Genomic DNA, 15,906 nt, shown 5'->3' with positions numbered 1-15,906 from the left:
GGGGTATCTACATCTACATCTGCATACATACTCCGCAATCCACCATACGGTGCGTGGCGGAGGGTACCTCGTACCACAACTAGCATCTCCTCTCTCTATTCCACTCCCAAACAGAACGAGGGAAAAATGACTGCCTATTTGTCTCTGTACTAGCCCGAATCTCTCTTATCTTTGTGGTCTTTCCGCGAAATATGAGTTGGCGGCAGTAAAATTGTACTGCAGTCAGCCTCAAATGCTGGTTCTCTAAATTTCCTCAGTAGCGATTCACGAAAAGAATCCCTCCTTTCCTCCACAGACTCCCACCAGAGTTCCTGAAGCATTTCCGTAACACTCGCGTGATGATCAAACCTACCAGTAACAAATCTAGCAGCCCGCCTCTGAATTGTTTCTACGTCTTCCCTCAATCCGACTTGATAGGGATCCCAAACGCTCGAGCAGTACTCAAGAATATGTCGTATTAGTGTTTTATAGGTCTTATTAGTGTTTTATAGGTCGTATTAGTGTTTTATAAGCGGTCTCCTTTACAGATGAACCACATCTTCCCAAAATTCTACCAATTAATCGAAGACGACTTCCCGCCTTCCCCACAACTGCCATTACATGCTTGTCCCACTTCATATCTTTGCGAGCGGCTACATTTTGCAGAGTCGAGCACGGGGCACAGAGCTGTTATGTCGTTTTGTGGGTAGCCCCGCATGGGAAAGACATTATAATAATAATTATTATTATTATTATTATTATTATGGAAGTTCAATTCTGGCTGCAAGCACTATTACTCTGAGGTAATGAGATATGGAAGTGGATTCAGTGAAAAGTGTATAACGAAGTAACTGAAAATGAACAGTGCCGCTGATAACGTAGTTGAGGGTCCGCCCGCGTGCGTGTCGTACCGTGCAACATCAATCACCCGCGCCGTGTTCGGCCTCCCAGAATGAAATAATATGATTCAGCAAAATACTTTACCACAAAAGAGAGCGTTCAAGTGCCAGTGTGTCTTGTAGCGAGCGTGAGAACGTGCGTTCGGTCATCGCGTTTCCGCATCATCAACAATCAGCCGCCCCGTGACGGATACGAGCACGCTCGTAGAAGTGAGAACTGTATTTTAACTTTATGAACAGTGTTATATTATTACAAGTGTCAAGAAGAACTGGTACCATACATCCGCGTACGTGATGAGCGTAAGAACTTTCGTTCGACCATTCGTATTCCGCATCATCAACAATCACACGTGTCGTGTCGGTTATGCATATGCACGTCAAAGTGATAATGTGGACAGATAATGACCATCATTGCCTGTGTATCTACCACCGAAGGTTTGGCCAGAGTAAGACTGCTAAATACGTTAACGGCGTGAAGTACAATAGTGACAGACATTAACATCGCCAAGAATACTGTACAGTAATAAGGGAGTGATAATTATGACCTCTCATCAAATCAGCAAGAATGTAATTGGTATCAACACTTACCACTTAGTGTGTCAACAGTGCAACCTGCGATTTTCTTATCATATCAGAATATAATTGTTCATACCAGACATAGGACAGTGTTGTATTAGTGTTGAGCAGCTCCCCTAAACTTTCATGCGTATTTATGTACATAATTTCAGGCAAGCCAGCAGCAATGTGGAGCAGAAGTAATACGACAGCCACGTGAGTATCAGGTACGTGGCGTGGACAGGGCGCACGGTCAAAGAGAGAACAGTTTAAGGGTCCCACACCAGTTGTACCACCGGGCGTGTTACAAGCTCGCAACATTTCCTTAATTTTCGTGGGTTGGCGAAACGCTGGTACGGTTCCTCGCCTGTTTAGAACTGTTTCTTACTAGAAGTTGCACCGCACAATGGAAGCCGCCCGGTGTGTTAGTCGTCCTGGTTTTGTTGATCGCCATCACGTCCTAGTTTTCTCGACGGCGTTGACCTGATATCATGGATTGAAAACAATTCCTTCAAAACACGTCGCCAGACGACACATCTTGGAGCCGACATGCTCTTCGTTCGAAATGGTCCTGGCTCGTGTGTCAGTGTGTTCAGCATGGCCCTCTTCTGAGTTGAATTGCGAAAGCGACGCCCGCAGAGGTAAAAGTCTGTACGCTTCGGGTAGAGATATGCAGAATGACCGCTTACTGCATCTGCTTTCCGTTCGATCAACATATCTAAAAACGGCAACTGTACATCTTATGTTCCGTTGTACACTATTCATATGGTCAGTGCACTTCAATGCCCTACGGCCGGATTTAAAACGTATCGTCAACGTATCTGAAGAAGCAGGATGGGTGGAAAGGGGCACGATTCCACGATTCTTCTGCGTAGTAAAATTGGTGGAAAAGCAACCAGCAATGAATTTCTTAAAGACCATCCGTTCCTTATAACATTTCCCTAAAATCACGAACGAGTCGTTTATCATGGTATGTAGTTAACTTGTGATGCGGTTCCGACACTGTGCTCCTTTTCACGAAGACCACAGCTGAAATTCAGCCACAGTAGGCCTTCCTTGCTTTCCCTAAATTTGAGGCGAGTTGCCAAAGACAAAACCCACAGTTTATTTCCTGAGACACGGCATTCAAATCTGAAATGCTGGTGCCTCTGTAATAACCTTTCTGCCACTGAGACATGAATCTCTCACTATTCGTAGTTGTTCACTGGATTTAATTTGTTTTTTACAAATGTAGTGGCTTCTCTTGAGTCAACTGTCTTCCAACTCTTCATCTGGAGCAGAACTTGCATCCTACGTACTCACTTACCTGCTGGATGAATTCCATTGTTTGCCTTTATAGTTTCTACCCTCTACAGTTCCCTCTAGTACCAAAGAAGTCATTCCGTCATGTGTTGACAGACGCCCTACCATCGTGCCCCTTCTTTTTCTCAGTGTTTTCTATGTATTCTTTCCTCTCCGATTCTCCGGAGAACCTCTTCACTCCTTACCTTATCACTCCACCTAATTTTAAACATTATTCTGTAGTGCCACATATCAAATGCTTCGATTGTCTTCTGTTCCGGTATGCCCACATTCCATGTTTCTCTACAGTTCAATGCAGTGCACCAAACGCACATTCTCAGAAATCTCTTCCCCAGTTTATGTCCTCGGTTAAATGGTTCGGTAGTAATATATATCTCTTCGCCAGGAACGCCCTTTTTGCCAGTCCTAGTCTGTTTCTGAACCCCTCCTTGCTTCTGAGCCATAGGTAATTTTGCAGCCTAGTTAGCAGCATTTCTTAAATTTATTTACTTCTTGATCACCCAACCTGCTTTTAAGTTTCTCGCTGTTCTCATTTCTGCTACTTCTCATTACATTCGTGTTTCTTTGATTTACCCTTAATCCATATTATCATTATCCTGATCAGTAGATACAACAGGTCCTGTAAATCTTCTTCACTTTCATTGAAGATACCACACTCATCAGCAAATCTAATCCCTTAACCTAGAATTTTAATTCTACTCTTGAAACTCTCTTTTATTTCCACCATTGCTTCTTCAACGTACAGATTGAACAGTAGTTACGAAAGACTGCATCCCTCTCTTACACCCTATCTAATCCAAGCACTTCGTTCTCCATTCACAGTGGCTAGTGAAGTTGTATGTTAGGAATATTACTGAAACTATTGACTGTACTCCTAGGGAATTAGGCGATAACTTTGAGTTTGTTTTCTTCATATTGTCTCGAACCTTCTAGCTTGTCATTCGTGAATGACGACGCTACGCCGTATCTCGCATCGGGTGGAGCCGATATGAAATCTATTACTGATCTAAAGTCACATCGTAATTGAATGAGTAGATGAAACCAGGTTTCAGCTATTAGGTAGGGAATAGTTATAAATAACTGCACCGAACCACAGATAAAGAGTCAAGATTATGTACAAAGTGGCCACAGAACGGTTACCGTTGATGTTTCCGTCAGCTGGAGACGTTGTACCCAATGTCACCGTCGATGTTTTTGGGTATCATTCACTACTATCGTGTCCTTGTTACGTGTTCTTGACTCACCTACTAGGCTGGAAACGCTGAACCTGTAGTGAGAGATTCTCATCGTTACTGCAGTCTTAAGAGAGTGAAATAGCGGTAAATATAGAAAAGTGAACTAGAATTAGAACTACTGGTAGCTTTGGGAGGGCCAGCCGTGACAAAACCCATCTGGTGAGCAAGATGTATCAGACAGGTGGAATACTCTCAGATTCAAGAAGAATATAATAATTCCAATCCCAAAGAAATGAAGTGTTGACAGGTGTGAAAATTACCAGCTATCAGTTTAATAAATCACTGTTGGAAAATACTAACAGGAATTCCTTACAGAGGAATGGAAAGACTGGTAGAAGCCGACCTCGAGGAAGATCAGTTTGGATTTCGTAGAAATGTTGGAACACACGAGGCAATACTGACCCTAAGATAAATTAACGAAAGGAAAACCTACGTTTCTAGCATTTGTAGATTTGGAAAAAGCGTTTGACAATGTTGCCTGAATACCTTCTTTCAAATTCTGAAGCTGGCAGGTGTAAAATGATCAAAAGGCTATTTACAACTTGTACAGAAACCAGATGGCTGTTCCAAAAGTCGAGGGGCACGAAAGGGAAGCAGTGGTTGAGAAGGGAGTGAGGCAGCGTGGTAGCCTGTCCCCGATGTTATTCAATCCGTATATTGAGCAAGCAGTAAAGGAAACAAAAGAAAAATTTGGAGTAGAAATTAAAATCCATTGAAAAGAAACAGAAACTTTGCTGTTTGCTGACGACATTGAAATTCTGTCAGAGACAGCAAAGGACTTGGAAGGGTAGCTGAACGGAACGGACAGTGTACTAAATGGCTCTGAGCACTATGGGACTTAACAGCTATGGTCATCAGTCCCCTAGAACTTAGAACTACTTAAACCTAACTAACCTAAGGACAGCACACAACACCCAGCCATCACGAGGCAGAGAAAATCCCTGACCCCGCCGGGAATCGAACCCGGGAACCCGGGCGTGGGAAGCGAGAACGCTACCGCACGACCACGAGATGCGGGCGAACGGACAGTGTCTTTGAAGGGGAATATAAGATAAACATCAACAAAAGCAAAGCAAAGATAATGGAATTTAGTTGCATTAAAACAGATGATGGTGGGAGAATTGGAGTAGGAAATGAGACACTTACAGTAGTAAATGAGTTTTTACTATCTGGGTAGCAAAATAACTGATGATGGTCGAAGTAGAGAGTATATAAAATGTAGACTCGTTATGGCAAAGGAAGTGTTTCTGAAGAAGAGAAATCGAGTATAGATGTGTCATGAAGTCTTTTCTGAAAGTACTTCTTTGGAGTGAGGCCTTGTATGAAAGTGAAGCATGGACGATAATTAGTTTACACAAGAAGATACTAGAAGCTTTCTAAATGTGGTACTACCGAGTAATGCTGATGATTAGATTGATAGATCGCGTAACTAATGAGGAGATACCGAATCGAATTAGGGAGAAGGGGAATTTGTGGCACGACTAGAAGGAAGATCGGTTCTGAGACATCAAGGGACCACCAATTCAGTATTGGACGGAAGCGTGGAGGGTAAAAACCGTAGAGGGCGACGAAGAGATGAATACACTAAGCCTATCCAGAAGGATTTAGGTTGTACTAGTTATTCGAGGATGAGAGGCTTGCAAAGGATAGAGTAGCGTAGATAGCTGCATCAAACTAGTCTCTGCACTGAAGACCACAACAAGTACATTGACATATCTTGGCAGTCTCCTGATAAATGATCGGAGAAATGTTCTAAGGTTTTAATGTTATATTTTCTAATATGTTCTAGACCCAAGAGAGTCATCTAATTTTTGGGTCTATTGAACGAAAAATGAATCTAATCTAATCTCTGCGTTTAATGCGTAGACACTCAATAATGTCGCAAATGTTTTGAGGCGGGTTAACTGTCTCGGTAGACATGCCCTGTTGAGTGACGTTTCGCGGACACGACGCCGGCGCCTGAGCGCCGACTGGCCCGCTATTGGAAGGCGGCTCCTGCCGTGGAGAAGTCGGCGGCAGGATGTCTGGCACTCGCGGAATGCTGCCGTGGCGGCATTCCGAGGACGACTCGGCCGGCGGCCTCACGAGCTCTGCTGAAGGAGACACACCGTGGGGGTGCCACTGTCGAACGATTTGTCCGGACCACCTCTCCTGGGTAGGTGAGGCGGACTTCACTGGCAGAGTAACGGCCTAGTGTTTTCTGAAAAAAAAGGCTTCTCTCTCCTATGGCGACTTTCGGCGTAATACTCATTGTATTTGAGAAAATCTGTTCCATTACAATACTGAGTAATTCTACAGAAGTGAAACCAATGCCAATTTGCATTATTTGATAAAAAATATCCGGAAACCCCGTGACGTCATCCAGCCAATGAGAAGCCGTCCACTGCTTATAAAAGCGGAAGCCTCACCGGTCCACGACAGTCAGTTTTACCCTTGAGAAGATGATGGAGGTAGTCATCGAAAGCTTGGGATTTTATCCAAATTCGACGCGGCAAGTAAACCGAGAACTTTTTATGCAAGGACTCCGTCGCGAAAGACTTCGTAATCATATTCGTAATGATAGTATAGTACGTCGATGGAAAAAGCCATACTTTTTGCTCGTACACAATTTTTTCTTATTCTATGCCCTACATTGGACCATTTTAGTCAGTATTATGAATTAGGTTGTTCTGTCTTTTGTTGACCCTATACTTCTTCATTCCTTCTCTTCTCCTTCGAAATCGCCCTTCCCATTCTCTGTTTGTTAATTTTTCATTTGTAATGTGATATGTTTTTAGATGGGTGACCATCCGGTCTGCCAAGCGTTGCTGGTAAGCGGGGTGCAGAAGTGCAGTGAAGACTATTAAAGGCTACAGTATACAGGTTTAGTTAGAATGAAAGCTGGCAAAACGAGTCGCGAAACTGCCATCCTACAGTTCTGTCCGAGATAAATAAACGACAGCAGGTTGGAGACGTCAACAATAATCCAAAAGTCGCGCGGGATTAACCTAGAGGTCTCAGGCGCTGCAGTCATGGGCTGTGCGGCTGGTCCTGGGGGAGGTTCGAGTCCACCCTCGGGCATGGGTGTGTTTGTTTGTCCTGAGGATAATTTAGGTTACGTAGTTTGTAAGCTTAGGGACTGATGACCTTTGCAGTTAAGTCCCATAAGATTTCTCACACATTTTGAACAATAATCCAAACCTGAGCGCTTAAAAACTGCCTACTGCAGTTCGGATGCATACAGGAAAGCCAGTTTCAGCACAAACTGTAAGAAATGTGCTTTATGAAGCTGGGTGTGGAGGCTTAACAACCTGCAGGGAACTATACACCTTTAAAATCAATGGGAGGAAGCGCGTTTCATTTGCAGGAGAACATATATCCGATGGGTTTGATTTCCGGAAGAAAGTTGTATTTACTGACTACAGTCAGTTGGAGCTATGTAAGTCAAATGGGTGAGTAACAGTGTGGAGAAAAAAGAATTGTGATGTTGAAGAGATAAACATAACAGCTTCCGTTGAACGTGCAGGAGGCTCAATACTTGCTGGGGCGGCGGGAGTGCAGATGATGTGGAAGATTTGTGTTTTATTGATGAAATGATGGACCATGAACCCAGTTAATAGTGTAGAAGTAATAAATGAAAACGCCACGATTAATACAGGAGTTTTATTTCAGGAACAGCGAAAATCTAGTAAGCGACAAGACTTTAACCTTTCATCATGTTTTGGGCGCTGTCAGCGAGAAAAACTATGCTAAGAGTTTGAAATTATGTATAAAGTTTGTTACAAGTCACTAACTGCTCTTATTCTCAATACCTTGCTTCTGGCAACTAGTTTCACTTAAAAGACAATATTTTAATCACTGTCGATTAATTAAAACATCGATAGAGAGAAATATCTTTCATAACACAGTACTTTTCTAAGACGAAATCCCATGTCAGTATTGTAACCTTCTGCTCGAATGAAATCGTTTGATGTACGTCATTATAACACTGTGTTAGATTTTTATTTTGGCATTTTCTAGTGATTTTTATTTTTGTGTGTTTTTAGTTCTTTCAGCCATTTCATTCTGACTGAATCAAAACGTTATAAACGCGATTTGCATGCGATCAGAAACTGCAGTTTGTGAGCGTCTCCCAGTGATATGACAATTTGAGTCTTCAGGCACGTAGTAATTCTGGCGTAGGGGTTTTCTTACGTCAGTAGCAACTAAAATAAAAGCAGCGGACTTAGCTGGAAGAGGAGGGGGGGGGGGGGGGTTCTTTGGCAGTAGCAACTGCGTGGGTACTTGTTGCTGTGAGAGTCAGCAGAAGACACTTCAGCAGACGACAGATGTGTTTAGAACATGGCACCGCACTCTCTTTGCCGACGTTGAACGTGTCAACATTGACTCAAAGTGGTATATTTCAGTCGTTCAGTGTATCGTTGTCATTTGGCTTATGAACAGAAGAGTAATAAACATGGTTATTCAAAGTCTTTTTTTAATATCACTTATAAATCTGAAAGATCACCTCTGGCATGCGTACGAAGCCGTTTATCTGCACTCTAGACGATGAACTACTACAAAGCGAACACACGCACTCCAAAAAGTATTCCTCTAATAAGTGAGTTCATATTTAAGGGTGTAAACGGTGGAAAATTGTGAGAATGAATTGCAGCAGGGACGTACAGCAGGGACGCGGACTTGTTTATTGATCATTAAAATGGAGAACAGCCGGCCAGTGTGGCCGTGCGGTTCTAGGCGCTTCAGTCTGGAACCGCGGGACCGCTACGGTCGCAGGTTCGAATCCTGCCTCGGGCATGGATGTGTGTGATGTCCTTAGATTAGTTAGGTTTAAGTAGTTCTAAGTTCTAGGGGACTGATGACCTCAGACTTAAGTCCCGTAGTGCTCAGAGCCATTTGAACCATTTGAAAATGGAGAACGCAGCAACACAGATTACTATTTACATAAAGATAGTTAAACATTCGAACTGTTGAGTCCTCCTCGCCAAATGTGGGGTCTTGCCCACTCGTCTCGTATAGGAATGCTATACAACATTTAAGGCGTTGAGATCAGAGACGGTACATCATTTTTGGGGTGTATGAGTTATTACTGTAGTTGGTATTTCCACACGATTCCGCATCTGTTGGTTCTAAAATGGGACATTTCAGTATTTCTTTCCCCGTCAGAACCAGTGTTGAAATTACGTTTCGTGCAGAAAGAGAACTTGTCACAGAGGCAAGCCTTTACATTGCACGAAAGAACGTGAGGCGTGAGGGCAGCACTGTAGTGGTTTGCAGTAATCAGCTGTGAGATTTCAAAACGGCTTCGGTGATGGAACCGTCAGACGAGTCTGAAGATGATTTACATGAATTTAGAAAGAAGAAAAGACGCCCCGAATTGTGGAAGAGGAATGTGATTGAACAAAGGAAGGTCAAGGGCACTTTGTGAAAAACTTGTACAGGGATTTCATGCAGAACGTGCCTGTTCCACACATACCGGTAACTGATATCTTCTATTTGCGGCAGCCACGGGTATTTATATTTGGTATTCATAGTTTTCTTATAACAAAGCTTTCATTTATATGTTTGATGAAGTAACCGCTGAAATGGGACCTAATGCAGTCGTTTCTCTCCTTATGGATTTCATAACTAAGCATGTGGCCTCTAGTGTGAAAACGTTGTATGCATTTTCAGATACCTGTACAGGACAGAATATGATTAGCAAAATGGTTCAATTTTGGCACACTTTAGTTCATAGTGGTAGATTTTCTACCGTTTTCCACAAGTTCCCAACCCGTGGGCATTTCTATAATGCCTGTGATAGGGACTTTACAAGTCTAGAATTACGGGAAAGGAAACAGGACACAGTGTATACTCCCCACCGATGGTACTACAGAAAGCAAAGAAACGCATGCATATTGAACTATGCACACAAGACGCATTTCTTGACTATCAGAAACATTTAGATTCATTTTTTAAGAAGTCTAAAGGAGAAAAATGGACTGTTACACGTTTCAAAGAATTTGAGTACACTGACCAGTCAAAATGCGTCTCTGTTTCACCCAATATCAGTGGAATGGTGAAATATGATTTTCGTCTGGTTAATGCTGGGACAGTCCCTCATTTCCATAATGTGCCGAGAGCATAAATGGACGTCATTCCACTGAAACCTGAGAAACTGAAGGATATTGCACGCATGATTGACGTTAACCCTTTGTAGTCTCATGGGTATTTCGATAGCCTTCTAAAGCAATGCGACATTAATAAACTGACTGGTGGGGAGGACGCCAATGAATCTGGAAATGAAGTTTGGGACAGTGGCCAAAAGTGACAAAATTATGAACATATATCTCTGTCAATATAGAAAGGGTTGTTTAATAAATAAAACATATGGAATTAACTCTCCTATGTTACATGTGTATGACCATGTTGAAATGATTAAAAATAACATTTTGCTTGTAGATGTGGTATTTTGTTTCGTTATACAACATTTCAGTACAATGACTGTTGTTTAAATCGAAAAGGGATATGTCAGTCATTTTCTATTACCATTTTCTATTAGTTGCCTTCATCCTATGATTACAGGTTGTTGGTATAACATTTCATTCTCCCTCATGAGTCTGTGGGACTAACTATAAGACATGGGAATAACGCTATTCAGAGTTATACAGATTTTTGAATATATCTCAAAACATCAGTTGAGTGACATATATCACCTTTCTGATCTCAACGCCTCAATTCCAGCAAATACCACTAATAGTTTACTTTCAATGAAGCAGATTGACAATACTTAACTTTGTATTTAGAACTAGTGTCGCAAGTGATGGGGACATGAAAACAGTTCTTCGCTAAAGACAAAGTCCAAACGAGCACTTGATATGGATCACTGACAACTGATGTCGTAGCACTCTCTGCTAGGCCGTGCTAATTCTGTCCACTAATGTCCGGCCGCGTCTGGCAGGAGCTGCGCTTATATTCTCTTCTTGCACAGGTCGCTCCTGTCGTGGCGCGGTCCTTGTCAGCGGGCTATCGGCTGACGTCGCCTCACTGCTTCCTCTGGTCTTGTGTTCTTCCTCTTCGTTCCTGCACTTGTGGCTACGCCAGAACACGAATATAGCCAATGAAGATACGAACTAAGTATCCGTCTACAGTAGTGATAATGACACACTGAATGTAGAATGTTATGTTTAGTACTTACTATGCCCATCATTCTTCTCTATAATTAAAGCAATCTCCTTCACGTGGATTTTACCGGAGATTCTGTAATTTGCACTGTAATCTTACACCCCTCCTCTAGTACAACGTTCTTTAGATCACTTCTGTTGGATAGCTCAGGATTCTTCCCATTTTTGTCTAGCGCATCTCACAATTTCTCTATTCCGTTAATGTCTGGGGATTGCAGTGGTGTCGGCATCCACCAAGAGACGTAGCCTTGTATCTAGAGCTGTATACTTTGTATCATTGTCTTGCGTGGAAATATAATCGTCAGACAGACCATATTATTTGCATTTCTGGATACATGTGCTTTAGGATGTTTATGTAACACCTATTACTAACTGTATTCATGACAACCTTTGCAGACAGTATTCACATACATCATTTAATGTAACTGCAAAATTGTTGTACGATACATAGTTCACGAATTATGACATCGTAAACTCTAAGATGCCGGAAGAACTACCGTATCATGCATGCCATTTAAACGTCTTATTATTATTTGCTTCTTACTCCATGCACAACACATTTAATAGACAGTATCCACATATGCCACTGAATGTACCTACAGACGTATGTTATTTTGCGACACATATTTGAGGAGATATGACGTCATAAACATTGAGCTACGTATAAATCAAGCTGCAGGGCGAAATTCGCTAAAGGTACACGTGAAATTTGTCGGGAAATATGTGCGAAATGTATTAAATATAGGTTAAAAGATGTCACAGGTGCGTACTGGGATAAAGCCGCGGGTAAAAAGTTTCTCCTAACCCCTAGATCTATTTCGGTCGAATTTGGTACACATACTATTTTGGTAGTATTATTGTGGGGTATGGGTGGAGGTGATAAGGTTGAGAGAGAAAGCAGGAGGAATACGTGGACAGAGAGGGGGAAGAAATATGTGGGCACAAATAGCAGGGAGGAGGAGATGGACACTCGGAGGGTGGGAGGAAATGGACAGAGAAAGGGAAGAGGAGGGGACGAACAGTTTTTGCAGGTATGTGTGCCGTTACAAAGTTGTCTCTTTGGTCTACAAAAAAAAAAAAAAAAAAAAAAAAGGCTCTGAGCACTATGGGACTTAACATCTGAGGTCATCAGTCCCCTACAACTTAGAACTACTTAAACCTAACTAACATCACACACATCCATGCCCGGGGCAGGATTCGAACCCGCGACCGTAGTGGGCGCGCGGTTCCAGACTGAAGCGCCTAGAGCCGCTCGGCCACAAAGGCCGGCCTTTGGTCTACAGAAATGGCTTTTTTCGCTTTATAATGATGAAAGGAAATATTAGTAAAACGTAGTTCATTTGCTTAACGGTCAGACTTACAACTTATTTACATCGACGTACCGTCAGTTTTTTCTGTCATTTTCTTCATATGCGCACGGCAGCCGTGTATTTGTTAAAGGACATTTTGTAGTTTGCCACCTCTACTGTTTTTCACAATTATTCAGTGTATTGTGTATCTCGCTCGATTGGACATTTTCAAGCGCAGTAGGTGTCGATGTGTTGTATAATTATCCTACGATATTCCTCGTTTAATAATTGTATAGTTGTACAGAACATCGATACCTACTCTGCTTGACAATGGCCTGTAAGACCTAAATTGGCCAAGCATGCAAGATATAATAAACTGAATGTTTGTGAGGAATAGTCGAGATGGAAATCTTCAAAATGTCCTTATACCTCACGTTAGTCAGCTCTTTAAAGTTATGGGCAGCATAAGAAAGTTTCCAAGAAATCCACAAACACATCTTCCCAGCTGCAAACAAAAGAGATGATCAGGTTTTATCCACGTACTTGTAACTTCTACCATTTATGGCAGCACTATGCTAGATCACGCTGCAGCATAGACGTTTGTTGCATGTTAAACCTGGTTACAGTACGCTCTAAGACAAGAAAAGGAGCTATCCGAATGGGGCAGACTTCGTTACATGTGAGGTATGTGTACAACAAGCAAATGATTACAATATCCGAAAAATTGAATGGTTTATTCAAAAGGAGGAGTGTCACAAATTGAGGAAGTGAATAACGCTTTGGTCCACCTTTGGCCCTTAAGCAAACAGTTATTCGGCTTGACGTATATTGCTAGCGCTATTTGTTGTCCTCCTAAGGTATGTACTGAAAAATCCTGTCCAGTTGAATCGGTAGATCGTCAAAACCTGAGCTGGTAAGAGGGCCCTTTCCACAATGATAGATACGTTTTCACCTGGGGAGAGATCCGGCGGGTATTATCTTGCTGAAACGTAAGCCCAGGATAGCTTGCCATGAACAGCAACAAACCGGCGCGTAGCATCTCGTTTACGTACCGCTGTGGTGTGAGGGTGCCGCTGATGACAACCAAAGGGGTTATGCTACGGAAAGAAATGACACCTCAGAGCATCATTCCTGGCTTTTGACAGGGTTGGCAGGTGACAATCATTTTCGTATCCCACCGCTGTTTGGGACCTCTCTAGATGTTTCTCCATTGGGCTTCATTTCGAACGGGACTTACCACTGAAAATTCCATTCCAGTCGATAATATTCCAGGAGTAAGACGTGTCTGGGATACCAAGCTCACCCTCGCCCACCATGCAGCCCGACAGGTGATCTGGGGCGCCACTTCTTTTTATAGCAGGACCCCTTTGGTTTTCAGACGCGACACCCTTATAGCACAGCGGTGCGTGAGCAACATTATACGCCATGTTCTATTGCTCTTCAAACCACCTAGGGCTTAAATATCAGGGAGGTAATACCCGTCGCTCACGGTGGGATTTTCTAACACTTGTCTGCGTGGCTGCCAAACCTCAGCCTTGGTTAGCAAGGTCGTCGAATCTCTCCTCAACTGAAAATTTTTGGAGCATTATGGGTAGCGCCCTTCAACCAGATCGGGAATTTGATGATCTACCACGCCAGTTGGACAGAATTTGGCACGACCTCCCTCAGGAGAACTTCCAACTGTATCAATCAATGCCAAGCCGAATAACTGCTTGCATTGGGACGAGAGTTCAACCAACGCGTTACTGACTTGCACAATTTGTGAAGCTCTTTCTCTTTAATAAATGATGCAGTTTTTTGAAGGTTTAAAAATTTATTTGTCTGTACATGTATATCACATCTACGGAATTCCGTCCCATTCGGATAATCCTTTCGTAATGCGTGTTTATTTTTTATTTCTTTTTTTGTCTTCGAGAGTATTTAACAATGAAAAACTAGAGTTATTTGTCGTCACAAAGTAATATATAGTCACATATTGCAAACTTTTACTATATTAAAAAGTGACGTTTATTTTACCTTCGAAACTGACTTTACGGTTGTAATTTCAAGGTACTAAACACCATGTACACGTGATTGGTTAGCGTGGGAATTATTTACAGGCCGCAGCATCTGTCACTTTGGCGAATCAGAAAAATTAGTGAATCGACACTCAGGCAGGTGGAAGTTTTCTCGCTACGGTATAAGTCTGACCAGTATTTCATTTCCTGACTTTCATGAGAAGCGTCGTATTGAACTTCGTACAGAGTTTCAAGCTATCAACGATAGGCTACCGTTCAGTGTCAAGCATACAATAAGAATTCCCAGAATTCTCAAACATGTTTAGACAGTCGCGGTGTTGTTCACTTTCACAGAACTTTAGCCGTATACTTTCCAGATTTGTTCCTCAATGCAATATATCTCATTAGGAAAACATACCGCCAATTTTTAAACTGCAACCGTTGTTTGCAGAGTATAAGTACTTAACGTTCAGCAAACAAGACCGTGGGACTCGATGGTGCCTCGTGCATACAGTAATTCTACATGAAAAACAGATGTTTGAAGTCCAAAGCAAGAAAATGTTATTATGAAAGGATAATAAATAGTACACAAAATGGAACAAACGGACGCACTACTAAGCAATTACGGAAGTTTCCACGCAGCGAAGAATTTCGGCCCTGCAAGCCCTGAGTGGGATACAATTAGTTGCGGCAATGTGTATGAGAAGTACAACTACCTCCTTCCACCCTCGTGCCACCACCACATTTCCCCTCATTGTCCAGAGTACGTTGGTTAGTCTGAAGCCACAGTTGTCGCTTACGGCCCTTCTATGTCCGCAGGAACCTGTTGTTTCTGCGAACCCCCAAAGGAGTGGAAACGGGGAGCAACATTCCGGGTAGGAAACTAATTTAATTTCGCTCGTTAAGAGATTTTATATTTAATTAACAGAGCAAATTTGCTCTTTCACAGACTAGGCTACCCTTCACAAAGAGGCCGGCTGACCTTATCTGAAATAGACTGGAGTATCGCAGCTCGCAATCAGGCTTCGCCTTTGGAGTCACGTGTACATTAAATATATACGGTCTCCTCTAATTATATTTAGGTCGGCCTTCCGCGATGTGATATTTGGAAGCTGCGTTTTCGGTTTCGCAGCAACGTCAGTATTTCAGATTTCAGTTATTTCTTGAGAAAGCAATAACCGGTGTCTCTGTACGACTATTATGTTGTACTTCGTAGATTTACAGTTGGTTTTAGATTCCATTAGCGATCTGAGACTAATTAATTATGCTCATATATTTAAGTACCGAAATAATATCTGCTATTGTAATTTTTGCGTAATTAGCTTCTGAGTGTGAACAGACGAAATGCAGGGTGGCCCACTTAAACGTTTCAGCGCAAATCTCTCTGGAACAAAAACGGATACTCAAAAACGACTTTCGCTGGTATGAGTTTAAGGCAGGAGCTCAAGAAAGTCAATACTATGAGACATTTGAAACGTAAGCAAATATTAAAAAAAAAATGGTTCAAA

This window comes from Schistocerca americana, chromosome 6, assembly GCF_021461395.2.
Source record: "Schistocerca americana isolate TAMUIC-IGC-003095 chromosome 6, iqSchAmer2.1, whole genome shotgun sequence".
NCBI lineage: Eukaryota > Metazoa > Arthropoda > Insecta > Orthoptera > Acrididae > Schistocerca > Schistocerca americana.
The sequence above is the reverse complement of the archived record's forward strand: the minus strand, read 5'-3'. Positions refer to the sequence as shown.